This window comes from Schistocerca cancellata, chromosome 3 (assembly GCF_023864275.1).
Source record: "Schistocerca cancellata isolate TAMUIC-IGC-003103 chromosome 3, iqSchCanc2.1, whole genome shotgun sequence".
In the NCBI taxonomy this organism is placed as follows: domain Eukaryota; kingdom Metazoa; phylum Arthropoda; class Insecta; order Orthoptera; family Acrididae; genus Schistocerca; species Schistocerca cancellata.
Window position 1 is genome coordinate 806,771,021 of NC_064628.1, and position 13,913 is coordinate 806,784,933.

The window sequence follows — 13,913 nt, forward strand, 5'->3', positions numbered from 1 at the left end:
ACAAAGTAACAAAGCGGACGCGACCGAACCGTCTAGGCATGATTGAACTAAAGACAACATGAGCCGTGTGCCTCCTTCCGGTGGACCGACTGGAACTGATTGGCTGTCGAAACCCCTCAGTCTAATAGGCGCTGCTCATGCATGCTTGTTTACATCTTTGGGCGGATTTAGTTCAAATGGTTCAAATGGCTCTGAGCACTATGGGACTTAACATCTGTGGTCATCAGTCCCCTAGAACTTAGAACTACTTAAACCTAACTAACCTAAGGACAGAAAACAACACCCAGTCATCACGAGGCAGAGAAAGGCGGATTTAGTGATATCTCTGAACAGTCAGTGTCCGTGATATATCCATAGTCAACGTCTATCTCCAGGAGTTCTGGGAACCAGGATGATGCAAAACTTTTTTGATATATAGTGTGTGTGTATGCTCGAATATGTGTACGCGTTTGCTTGCTTGTTTCTTCGCTAATCTTTTGGTGAATTTTAAATATTTCTATTACAGCTGACTTAGTTCGGGTGGCGTTGATACTAATGACAGTGCTACAGAAGAAAACAACCGTGTCATAATCTTTGGATTTCTTGTTCAAACAGGTCTCCAACTGGTGGCACATGGATAATGGGCGGGTTCCTTACTGCACATCGCACTTAAGAGGACTCTTAAACCAACATGATCGTTTGTGGCTCGTCAGGGACACAGCCAGGAGCTGTTGCCCACCCGTAGAGATGTACTCCCCAGAGAAAGGTATGCTTCCGGATGTAGTTGCATTTCATGACAGTAAAATGAAGTGTGTGAAATTTAAATTTTTCCTGGTGTGTAGACTACTCAATGAAATTTCGGGCAAAATGCCGAATGTATGTTAACTGGTGCCGTGCTACTTCGGCTCAGATTCTTCTGGTCTTCTTCAGATGTACGAGGTGTGTGAGAGAAGCAATGAGGCTGACAACAGTTCAAGCGGTCTCGCAACACTGTGTTGTTCTACTTGTGTAGAGCGGTGTGCTGATCCCTTCCAGATGCTCAGTCCGATTTTCAGCTGCGTATGGCCACCACCTGATTTTTCAGAGCGCCATCAGTGGTTTTTCTGCCGTGCGTCATGAAAGTGGAAGAGCGAAATTTCAAGCAATATTATGCCATAAGTTTTGTGTTAAACTTGGGGAATTCACGAGAGTGAGCTTCGTAAAGCTGAAACAGGGCTATGGGGAACATTGTTTATCAAGAGCATAAGTTTTTCGCTGAAAGAAATCATTTCTGGAACGCCGAGAACATGTTGATGATGAATCTCGCTCTTGGAGACATCAAATTTCGAAAAACCGACGAAAATGTCAGTAGGGCATCGTGCACAAGGATTTGTTCCGCCAGGACAAACTGTCAACGAAGTGTTTTACAGTGGTGTTCTTGAAACGTTTATGAAAATGGTGAACTGAGACCGGACATTGCAGACAAGTGGATGCTGCATCATGACTCGCCCCATACTATACGGTCACTTCCATCACGAAATTTTTGACCTCAAAAGGCATTTCTGTTGTTCCACAGCCACCTATTCACCTGATCTCAGTCCTTGTGATTTTTTCCTGAAATTGAAAAATTCTTAAAGTGACATCATTTCCGGACTTTGGAGAACATTGAAGAGAATGTGACCACATGTTAAAGGCCGTACCAGTTGAGCATTTCAACGCTGCTATCGAGATTGGGAACAACGACTCCGCCGGTGTATAGCTGGCGAAGGAACTGCTTTCAGGGGAACAATACAGCTGATTGAAAAAATCAAACCTTGGCAGATGAAAATCAGTCGTGTAATGGCGAAAATACACTGAACTCTCTTATTTAAGACCCTGTCATAACAAGGGCGCTGTAGTTATTTACTGCTTAACGTTTTTCATAGAAGAAATTTAGGATAGTATATTGAGAAACTGTATAAACACTTCATTATATTGCATTGTTGAATAGGGTTTGACTCTCAGCAACGATGGCCAAACTGCTATTTTCATATATACGAGATAACTTCAGTAAGTAATGCAATATATTTTTTTTCTGAAAGCAGGGTGGTTATATTCGGGGTTCCAATACATTGTATTATTCCCCACTCTTTTGGGTACAATTTTTCAACACAATCTCCACTCAATGGTTCAAATGGTTCAAATAGCTCTGAGCACTATGGGACTCAACTGCTGGGGTCATCAGTCCCCTAGAACTTAGAACTACTTAAACCTAACTAACCTAAGGACATCACACACATCCATTCCCGAGGCAGGATTCGAACCTGCGACCGTAGCGGTCGCGCGTTCTAGACTGTAGCGCCTAGAACCGCTCGGCCACTCCGGCCGGCCTCCACTCAATGCGACGGTCTTACCCCACCTTATTGGAAGAGCCGGCGTGCCCACATTGTACAACTTTACTGGTCGACGTCGGAGCCAACTTCTTGCTGCAGCAATAACCTCCCATCATCCATGTACTGCTTCTCGCTCGGTGCATCCTTCATTGGACCACACAGATGGAAGTCGGAATGTGACAGATCCGGACTGTAGGGAGGATGAGGAAGAACAATCCAATGAAGTTTTGTGAGCACCTCTCGGGTGTGCAGAGGTGTGTGAAGACTCGCGTTGTCTTGGAAAAGGTTTGAATTTGTCCGGCCACGAACATTCTGAAGTCTTTTCTTCAATTTCCTAAGGGTTGCGCAATACGCTTCAGAGTTGATCGTTGCACCATGGGGGATGACATCAAACAGAATAACCCCTTCAGAGTCCCAGACGACCGTCGCCATGACTTTACCGGCTGAGGAAGCGAACTTTAATTTTTTTTTTCTTCGGAAGAGAAGTGGTGTCGCGCCATTCCACAGATTGCCGTTTTGTTTCCGATTCGAAGTAGGGGACCCGTGTTTCATCGCCGGTGGAGATGTTCATTCAAAAATCGTCACCCTGAATCTCGTAACACGCAGGTAATCCCGCACAGATGGTCCTTCGTTGTTCTTTATGATCATCTGTTAGGCAGCAATGAACTCAGCGGGCACACATCTTTGAGTGCCCCAAATGGTGGACGAGTGGATTGGCACTGGCAACGGTGAGCTCAGACGTGCAGCGAGGTGTTTGATTGCCTTTCGTCCATTTCCAGTGAGAGTGTTCGCTCTCCCTCGAACACTGCAGGAGTCACAGCTGTATGCAGCCAACACCCACGCAGGAGATCGGACAGGTCTGCGTGACCTCGTCGTGATGATGACACACCTCGCCCAGCGACTCATCGCACTTTTGTTCACTGCCAGGTCTCCGTAGACATTTTGCAAGCGCCTTTGAATATCTGCGAAATTCAATGACAGTTCTCTGCTTGGAACACACCTCCGTCACAGACGACATTACAGAAGCTACATATAGCGCCGTAACTTATCGGAACTTCATGAAACTGTAGGGACTGAAGTGGAATACTCCACAAAGTCCCACTACAAATTCCGCATTTTTCAACCAAAACTAGCCAAGAATAAATGTGTTGCATTACTTGTTGAGCACCCCTCGTAGAAACAAAAGTCTCGCGACTGAGTTTACACCGTGAATGAACAGAATCAGTGTTCAGTAAAAAGAGGTTTTGTACTCATGAGCAACTGAATTAGTGAGAGCAACGTAGCAGAGCATTGTTGTTGTTGTTGTGGTCTTCAGTCCTAAGACTGGTTTGATGCATCTCTCCATGCTACCCTATCCTGTGCAAGCTTCTTCATCTCCCAGTACTTACTGCAACCTACATCCTTCTGAAGCTGCTCAGCGTATTCATCTCTTGGTCTCCCTCTACGATTTGTACACTCCACGTTGCCCTCCAATGCTAAATTTGTGATCCCTTGATGCCTCAGAACATGTCCTACCAACCGATCCCTTGTTCTAGTCAAGTTGTGCCACAAACGCCTCTTCTCTCCAATTCTATTCAATACTTCATCATTAGTTATGTGATCTACCCATCTAATCTTCAGCATTCTTCTGTAGCACCACATTTCGAAAGCTTCTACACTCCATACAAATACTTTCAGAAACGACTTCCTGACATTTAAATCTATACTCGATGTTAACAAATTCCTCTTCTTCAGAAACGCTTTCCTTGCCATTGCCAGTCTACATTTTATATCCTATCTACTTCGACCATCATCAGTTATTTTGCTCCCCAAATAGCAAAACTCCTTTACTACATTAAGTGTCTCATTTCCTAATCTAATTTCCTCAGCATCACCCGACTTAATTCGATTACATTCCATTATCCTCGTTTTGCTTTTATTGATGTTCATCTTATATCCTCCTTTCAAGACACTATCCATTCCGTTCAACTGCTCTTCCAAGTCCTTTGCCGTCTCTGACAGAATTACAATGTCATCGGCGAACCTCAAAGTTTTAATTTCTTCTCCATGGGTTTTAATACCTACTCCGAATTTTTCTTTTGTTTCCTTTATTGCTTGCTCAATATACAGATTGAATTACATCGGGGAGAGGCTACAAACCTGTCTCACTCCCTTCCCAACCACTGCTCCCCTTTCATGCCCCTCGATTCTTATAACTGCCATATGGTTTCTGTACAAATTGTAAATAGCCTTTCGCTCCCTGTATTTTACCCCTGCCACCTTCAGAATTTGAAAGAGAGTATTCCAGTCAACATTGTCAAAAGCTTTCTCTAAGTCTACAAATGCTAGAAACGTAGGTTTGACCTTCCTTAATCTAGCTTCTAAGATCAGTCGTAGGGTCAGTATTGCCTCACGTGTTCCAACATTTCTACGGAATCCAATCTGATCTTCCCCGAGGTCGGCTTCTACCAGTTTTTCCATTCCTCTGTAGAGAATGCGCGTTAGTAGTTTGCAGCTGTGACTTATTAAAGTGATTGTTCGGTAATTTTCACATCTGTCAACACCTGCTTTCTTTGGGATTGGAATTATTATATTCTTCTTAAAGTCTGAGGGTATTTCGCCTGTCTCATACATCTTGCTCACCATATGTTATAGTTTTGTCAGGACTGGCTCTCCCAAGGCCGTCAGTAGTTCTAATGGAATGTTGTCTACTCCCGGGGCCTTGTTTCGACTCAGGTCTTTCAGTGCTCTGTCAAACTCTTCACGCAGTATCGTATCTCCCATTTCATCTTCATCTACATCCTCTTCCATATTCATAATATTGTCCTTAAGTACATCGCCCTTGTATAGACCCTCTATATACTCCTTCCACCTTTCTGCTTTCTCTTCTTTGCTTATAACCATCTGAGCTCTTGATATTAATACAAGTGGTTCTCTTTTCTCCAAAGGTCTCTTTAATTTTCCTATAGGCAGTATCTATCTTCCCCATAGTGAGATAAGCTTCTACTTCCTTACATTTGGTCTCTAGCCATCCCTGCTTAGCCATTTTGCACTTTCTGTCGATCTCATTTGTGAGACGTTTGTATTCCTTTTTGCCTGCTTCATTTACTGCATTTCTATATTTTCTCCTTTCATCAATTACATTCAATATTTCTTCTGTTACCCTAGGATTTCTACTAGCCCCCGTCTTTTTACCTACTAGATCCTCTGCTGCCTTCACTACTTCATCCCTCAGAGCTACCCATTCTTCTTCTACTGTACTTCTTTCCCCCTTTCCTGTCAATTCTTCCCTTATGCTCTCACTGAAACTCTGTACAACCTCTGGTTTAGTCAGATTATCCAGCAGTTTCTTCGGTTTTCATCTACAGTTCATAACCAATAGATTGTGGTCAGAGTCCACATCTGCCCCTGGAAATGTCTTACAATTTAAAACCTGGTTCCTAAATATCTGTCTTACCATTAGATAATCTATCTGAAACCTGTCAGTATCTCCAGGCTTCTTCCATGTATACAGCCTTCTTTTATGATTCTTGAACCAAGTGTTAGCTATGATTAAGTTATGCTCTGTGCAAAATTCTACCAGGCGGCTTCCTCTTTCATTTCTTAGCCCCAATCCATATTCACATACTACGTTTCCTTCTCTCACTTTTCTTACTACCGAATTCCAGTCACCCATGACTAATAAATTTTCTTCACCCTTCACTACCTGAATAAATTCTCTTATTTCATCATACATTTCTTCATTTTCTTCGTCATCTGCAGAGCTAGTTGGCATATAAACTTGTACTACTGTAGTAGGCGTGGGCTTTTTGTGTATCTTGGCCACATTAATGCGTTCACTATGCTGTTTGTAGTAGCTTACCCGCATTCCTATTTTCCTATTCATTATTAAACCTACTCTGCATTACCCCTATTTGATTTTGTATTTATAACCCTGTATTCACCTGACCAAAAGTCTTGTTCCTCCTGCCAACGAACTTCGCTAATTTCCACTATATCTAACTTTAACCTATCCATTTCCCTTTTTAAATTTTCTAACCTACCTACCCGATTAAGGGATCTGACATTCCACGCTCCGATCCGTAGAACGTCAGTTTTCTTTGTCTTGATAATGATATCCTCTTGAGTAGTCCCTGCCCGGAGATCCGAACAGGGGACTATTTTACCTCCGGAATATTTTACCCAAGAGAACGCCATCATCATTTAACCATACAGTAAAGCTGCATGCTCTCGGGAAAAATTACGGCTGTAGTTTCCCCTTGCTTTCAGCCGTTCGCAGTACCAGCACAGCAAGGCCGTTTTGATTAGTGTTACAAGGCCAGGTCAGTCAATCATCCAGAATGTTGCCCCTGCAACTACTGAAAAGCCTGCTGCTCCTCTTCAGGAACCACAAGTTTGTCTGGCCTCTCAGCAGATACCCCTCCGATGTGGTTGCACCTACGGTACGGCCATCTGTATCACTGAGGCACGCAAGCCTCTCCACTAACGGCAAGGTCCATGGTTCATGGGGGGGAGCAGAGCATAGCTCACCATTTAACGATGCCGACAGTGACAACGTTTTGTGACACAGACTCCCTCAGACAGTAAAAGCGTTAGGGAGTCATCCTAATCCTCGACCGCTCAGGACCACCTATAACTATAGGAAATTGGTCATGTCTGGTAATAAGAAGGGCATGTCTCGTTTGAGGCAGATGTATCCAGAAATTATTTTAGTATTTTCATTCTGTGTCTTACTACACTCATCAAGAAAAGTTTTGCATCACCTCGGTTCCGAGAGTTCCGAAACTAATACAGGAAATTGGAATAGAGATCAACATAAACATCATTTCCGCCCTTTTTATTGCTCATGAAACCGACACATTGCATGTTGTACCACCATACAGTGAGACCTTCAGAAGTGGTGGTCCAGATTGCTGTACGCATCAGTACCTCTAATACCTAGTAGCATGTCCTCTTGCAATGATGAATGTCTGTATTCGTCGTGGCATACTATTCACAAGTTCATCAAGGCACTGTTGGTCCAGATTGTCCCATTCCTCAACCGCGATTCGGAGTAGATCCCTCAGAGTGGTTGGTGAGTCACGTCGTCCATAAACAGCCCTTTTCAATCTATCACAGGCATATTCGAAAACATGCTGCCCACTCTAGTCGAGCTATGTCGTTATCCTGAAGGAAGTCATTCACAAGACGTGCACGATTGGGCGCGAATTGTCGTCCATGAAGACGAATGCCTTGCCAGTCGCTCCCGAAATGGTTGCTTATAGGTCGGAGGAAGTCATCCAAGTATCGTACAGTCGTTACGGCGCCTTCCATGACCGCCAACGGCGTACGTCGGCCCCACATAATGCCACCCCAAAACAGCAGGGAACATCCACCTTGCTGCACTCGCTGGACAGTGTGTTTAAGGTGTTCACCCTGACCAGGTTGCCTCCAAACACGTCTCCGACGATTGTTTGGTTGAAGGCATATGCGACACTCATCGGTGAAGAGAAGGTTTTGCCAATCCTGAGGGTTCTATTCGGCATGTTGTTGGGTTCATCAATATCGCGTTACATGGTGTCGAGGTTGCAAATATGGACCTCGCCATGGACGTCGGGAGTGAAGTTGCTCATCATGCAGCCGATTGCGCACAGTTTGAGTCGTAACACAACGTGGCTACACGTAAAGCATTATTCAACATGGTGGCGTTGCTGTCAGGGTTCCTCCGAGCGATAATCCTTAGACAGCCGTCATCCATTGCAGTAGTAGCTCTTGGGCAACCTGAGCGAGGCATGTCATCAATAGCTTCTGTCTCTCTGTATCTTCTCCATGTCCGAACAACATCGCTTTGGTTCACTCCGAGATGCCTGGACACTTCCCTTATTGAGAGCCCTTCATGGGACAAAGTAGCAATGCGGACGCGATCGAACCGCGGTATTGACCGTCTAGGCGTGGTTGAACTACAGACAACACGAGCCGTGTACCTCCTCCCTGGTGAAACGACTGGAACTTATCTGCTGTCGGACCCCCTCCGTCTAATAGGCCCTGCTCATGCGTAGTTGTTTACTTCTTTGGGTGGGTTTAGTGATATCTCTCTGATTGTCAAAGGGACTGTGTCTGTGATACAATATCCACAGTCAACGTCTATTTTCAGGAGTTCTGGGAACCAGAGTGATGAAAAACTTTCTGATGTGTGTATATGAATGTGTATACCCAGAACTTAATTTTTTCGCATATTCGTATGAAACGAATTGCTGCAGAGTCGACTACCACTTGCTCAATCACAGGTATACACTATATGATCAAAAGTATGACACCTGTTAGTGGGGTTTTAATATTGGGGGTGTCCACCCTTTGCATTTATGAGAACTTTAACTCAGCTTGGGACTCTCTCAGTGAGGTGTCTGAATGTCTGTAAATAAACGGCAGCCGATTATTCATCAACAACCCAAATCACAGATGATAGTGGTGCTGGACGCTGGAGCCCCGAGCGAAGCCGACGTTCTAACTCATCCCAAAAGCGTTCCATTTGACTTAGATCTGACTGGTGGATTGGGCAGTCCATTCGAGGAATGTTATTGGCCATAAACCATTGCCTCGCAGATGCTGCCTTATGGCATCGTGCTGATACAATCATTGTCACCGAATTGTTCCTCTACTGTATGCGGTACACAATGTCGTAAACTAAATTCTTATCCTTCCATTTTTAGCTGTTTTGTGTGTGCAAAAAGGAGACGATACTATAACCACGGAAATCACCGTTATATCATTATTTTCATCATGGCAGCAACACCAGCAACCGTTACGAAATTGTTTCGAATGAAAAACAGCCCACAGTTGCACTAATTATATTTATACTAAATCTTGACCACGTACCATAGCGTTGTATGATTACTTCAATTACTGTTTTAGGACAATGCTCCAGCAGGAAATCGTCGTAAAGAGGCACGAACTATTATGTTAACAGTAGTTTGTGTTGAGACAGTTATGTTAATGTGCCTTTCACTATCTTGAGCCATATTACCGCACTTACGCATTAGACTACTATTCGTAGAACTATCGCCATTCATATACAACGATTAAGTTCGGCTGTAGAATTATCCCTATAAGCTGTTAGGGAGTATGATGTACGTTGAGTTTTATTTGTATATAATAGCGCCGTTTTTGAATGATGCTTCAAATAATGGTGCAAATTTTGTTATACGAATTTGTTAATGTTTGACCACTTCAATGATTGTATGCAACAGCATTTTAACTGTTGGTTAGTCGTTTTAATGAGTATATGGTCCTTCAGTTGCACTTGTAGGCTTTAATATTTTATCGTAGATATCGACTAGGTTCCTGATAAACGGTGCTCTGTAGCTCAATGTGTGGAGCGCCACCTATGGCGCGCGGGGTGTAGCACATTTGACGACCGTGCGGCTAGTATAACATATGTAGTGGCGGAGGACATACGGTGCCACATGTAGTTTTACTTATGATCGAAACAGGCTTATGTCTGTTGAAGTTATTTTATTTCATTGATCGTGACGCAGCCGCTGGGCTAAGACGTTTGGGATTTTAGAAGCTTATGTAAGCAGTACGTTATCACATACGTAATTTTAGAAGTTTATGTATAGATTGTGTTACTGGTCTAAATGTTATTTTGATCTCTTTTTAGGAATTCTGAAGAAGGCTATATTATTATAGTTGAAACCAATGTCAAGATTTAGTATAAACATAACTAGTGCAACTGTGAGCTGTTTTTCATTCGAAACACCCTTATATCGTTAAACCACATTCTCCACATTCTCCAACGAAGCAGTCTTTCTTCGGACATGGATGCATATCCGAAGAAACAGGCACTGCGGGACTTCAGCCCTTATGAAATACCGTCAGAAGGGAATGTCGCCGCCCGGAGTGACCGTGCGGTTCTAGGCGCTACAGTCTGGAACCGAGCGACCGCTACGGTCGTATGTTCGAATCCTGCCTCGGGCATGGATGTGTGTGATGTTCTTAGGTTAGTTAGGTTTAATTAGTTCTATGCGACTGATGACCTCAGAAGTTAAGTCGCATAGTGCTCAGAGCCATTTGAACCCTTTTGAACCAAGGGAATGTCGACAAAGACCACTTTGGCAGTCCGTGCATAACTCATGACCAGACCCGAACTTCCAGAAGTCGTCGCTTCTGCGTCGCATCTTGTACTTATACACACGTTATATACTCGTGATTCCCTTAGAGGGGAGGACATCTTAAATGAAAGTCGCTGCCTACTATTGAAGATCAATACGATTTTGCAGTGCCTGTGTTGTTAAGAAGAACGATGCAGTGTTCGCTCGGACATGAATGCCTGTATTTATCCGCCGATACCGGGCAGTGACTTTCAATTAAAATATATGAAGATGGCATCTGTTCTTTCTGACGTGTGCGAAAGAATAGATGCCATCTTCATATCGTTTAAGGCTAATCGGCTGATGACCTTCTTCAGTGCGGATGCACACGATTTGCCTGAACTCTTACGGGACTCGGTGGATTGTCTGCCACGAGTAATGGGTGTAACGGCAGGGGCACTACGACCGCGTCCGCCGCTCGTGGTCTCGCGGTAGCGTTCTCGCTTCCCGAGCACGGGGTCCCGGGTTCGATTCCCGGCGGGGTCAGGGATTTTCACCTGCCTCGAGATGACTGGGTGTTTGTGTTGTCCTCATCATTTCATCATCATCCAGGAAAGTGGCGAAATTGGACTGAGCAAAGGTTGGGAAATTGTACGGGCGCTGATAACCACGCAGTTGAGCGCCCCACAAACTAAAACATCATCATCACACACTACGACCGCAGTGTGTGGACTATAGGTTGACAATGTGGGTCTCATGGGGAGCGCGCCCGGGATAAATCCCTGCAGTCATACTATCCTCTGTGCCCTCGGTGGCTCAGAGCGTCTGTCATGTAAGCAGGAGATCCGGGAGATCGGGGCACACATTTTCAACTGTCCACGCTGATATCTATCAACACCCGTCGGCAGCTAATGGTATTGATTTAATTGTAACTTCATTCAATTAAAATGTCCTTCTCTGTGCAGGAATTACATAATGTGTGTACGAGTACAGCTAGTGACGCAGGAACGGTGCCATACGGAAGTTTGCATCTAGCTGAGAGTCGTGTACGGATAGGCAAAGCGATTAAGGCGACCGCGCGTGTAATTCCGGAAATCCAGGATAGAGTGTCTGTCTGGCACAAATCATCATTGTCGTCATTGCCTCATACAGCTGATGATTGTTGATATTAGCAAATGCGAATACATTCCAGGTCCTCCATGTTTCACTGTTGACACTGTACATGAGGGGAGGTAACATTCTCCAGGCATTCGGCAAATCCAAGCCCTTCAATAATGTTGTCGCAGGGCACAGCGTATCACTCCAAACAACTCATTTCTAGTTCATCACTGTCCAATGGTCTCGCTCTTTACACCCTCTCATATGTCGCTTTGCAATGACTATAGAAATGTGTGGCTTATGAAGAGCTCCTCTACCACTGTATTCGATTCTTTTAACACCCTACGCACATTCACTGTGCATGCTGGACTGCTGCTAGCACTTCGAAGCTCATTCCTTCCGCCGATACCACACGATTTCTTACAACCACCCTCGCAATGGTCGACGGTCCCTGTCCGTCAGTAAATGAAGTGCACCTGGTCTTCTACATCTACATGGATACTCTGCAAATCACATTTAAGTGCCTGGCAGAGGGTTCATCGAACCACCTTCAAAATTCTCTGTTATTCCAATCTCGTATAGTGCGTGGAAAGAATGAACATCTACAGGGTGGTCCATTGACAGTGACCGGACCAAATATCTCACGAAATAAGCATCAAACGAAAAAACTACAAAGAACGAAACTCGTCTAGCTTGAAGGGGAAAACCAAATGGCGCTATGGTTGGCCGCTAGATTGCGGTGCCATAGGTCAAACGGAAATCAACTGCGTTTTTCTTTTCTTTTAATAGGAACCCCCATCATTTATTACATATTCGTGTAGTACGCAAAGAAATATGAATGTTTTAGTTGGAACACAGTTTTCTCTTTGTGATAGATGGCGCTGTGATACTCACAAACACATAAGTACGTAGTATCACGTAACATTCCGCCAGTGCGGACGGTATTTGCTTCATGATACACAACCCATGTTAAAATGGACCGTTTACCAATTGCGGGAAAGGTCGATATCGTGTTGATGTAAGGCTATTGTGATCGAAATGCCCGACAGGCGTGTGCTATGTGTGCTGCTCGGTATCCTGGACGACATCATCCAAGTGTCCGGGCCGTTCGCCGGATAGTTACGTTATTTAAGGAAACAGGAAGTGTTCAGCCACATGTGAAGCGTCAACCACGACCTGCAACAAATGATGATGCCCAAGTAGGTGTTTTAGCTGCTGTCGCGGCAAATCCGCACGTCAGTAGCAGAAAAATTGCGCGAGAATCGGGAATCTCAAAAACGTCGGTGCTGAGAATGTTCATCAACATCGATTGCACCCGTACCGTATTTCTACGCACCAGGAATTGCATGGCGACGACTTTGAACGTCGTGTACAGTTCTGCCACTGGGCACAAGAGAAATTACGGGACGATGACAGATTTTTTGCACTCGTTCTATTTAGCGACGAAGCGTCATTCACCAACAGAGGTAACGTAAACCGGCATAAAATGCACTATTGGGCAATGGAAAATCCACGATGGCTGCGAAATGTGGAACATCAGCGACCTTGGCGGGTTAATGCATGTTGCGGCATTATGTGAGGAAGGATAATTGGTCCCCATTTTATCGATGGCAATCTAAATAGTGCAATGTATGCTGATTTCCTACGTAATGTTCTACCGATGTTACTACAAGATGTTTCACTGCATGACAGAATGGCGATGTACTTCCAACATGATGGATGTCCGACACATAGCTCGCGTGCGGTTGAAGCGGTACTGAATAGCATATTTCACAACAGGTGGATTGGTCGTCGAAGCACCATACCATGGCCCGCACGTTCACTGGATCTGACGTCCCCGGCTTTCTTTCTGTGGGGAAAGTTGTAGGATATTTTCTATCGTGATCCATTGACAACGCCTGACAACATGCGTCAGCGCATTGTCAATGCATGTGCGAACATTACGGAAGGCGAACTACTCGCTGTTGAGAGGAATGTCGTTACACGTATTGCCAAATGCATTGAGGTTGACGGACATCATTTCGAGCATTTATTGCATTAATGTGGTATCAACAGCTCTAGCAGCATGCGTTCCCAGAAATGATAAGTTCACAAAGGTACATGTATCACTTTGGAACAACCGAAATAAAATGTTCATACGTACCTACGTTCTGTATTTAAATTTAAAAAACCTACCTGTTACCAACTGTTCGTCTAAAATTGTGAGCCATATGTTTGACTATTACAGCGCCATCTATCACAAAGCGAAAAAAGTGATACAACTAAAACATTCATTTTTGTTTACGTACTACAAGAATATGTAATAAAAATGGGGGTTCCTATTTTTAAAAAAAACGCAGTTGATATCGGTTTGACCTATGGCAGCGCCGTCTAGCGGGCCAACCATAGCGCCATCTGGTTTCCCCCTTGAGGCTAGACAAGTTTAGTTCTTTGTAGG

General features: G+C 44.3%; 1 long non-coding RNA gene across 1 annotated transcript in view; it reads left to right on the top strand.

Moving 5' to 3' along the window:
* The first annotated feature begins 606 nt into the window (after positions 1 to 606).
* Positions 607 to 13,913, top strand: part of LOC126177074 (uncharacterized) — a 45,506-nt gene continuing 32,199 nt past the window's right edge. The window contains exon 1 of the long non-coding RNA XR_007535743.1: positions 607 to 745. This is a non-coding gene — a long non-coding RNA (uncharacterized LOC126177074). The remainder of the gene's footprint in view (positions 746 to 13,913) is intronic.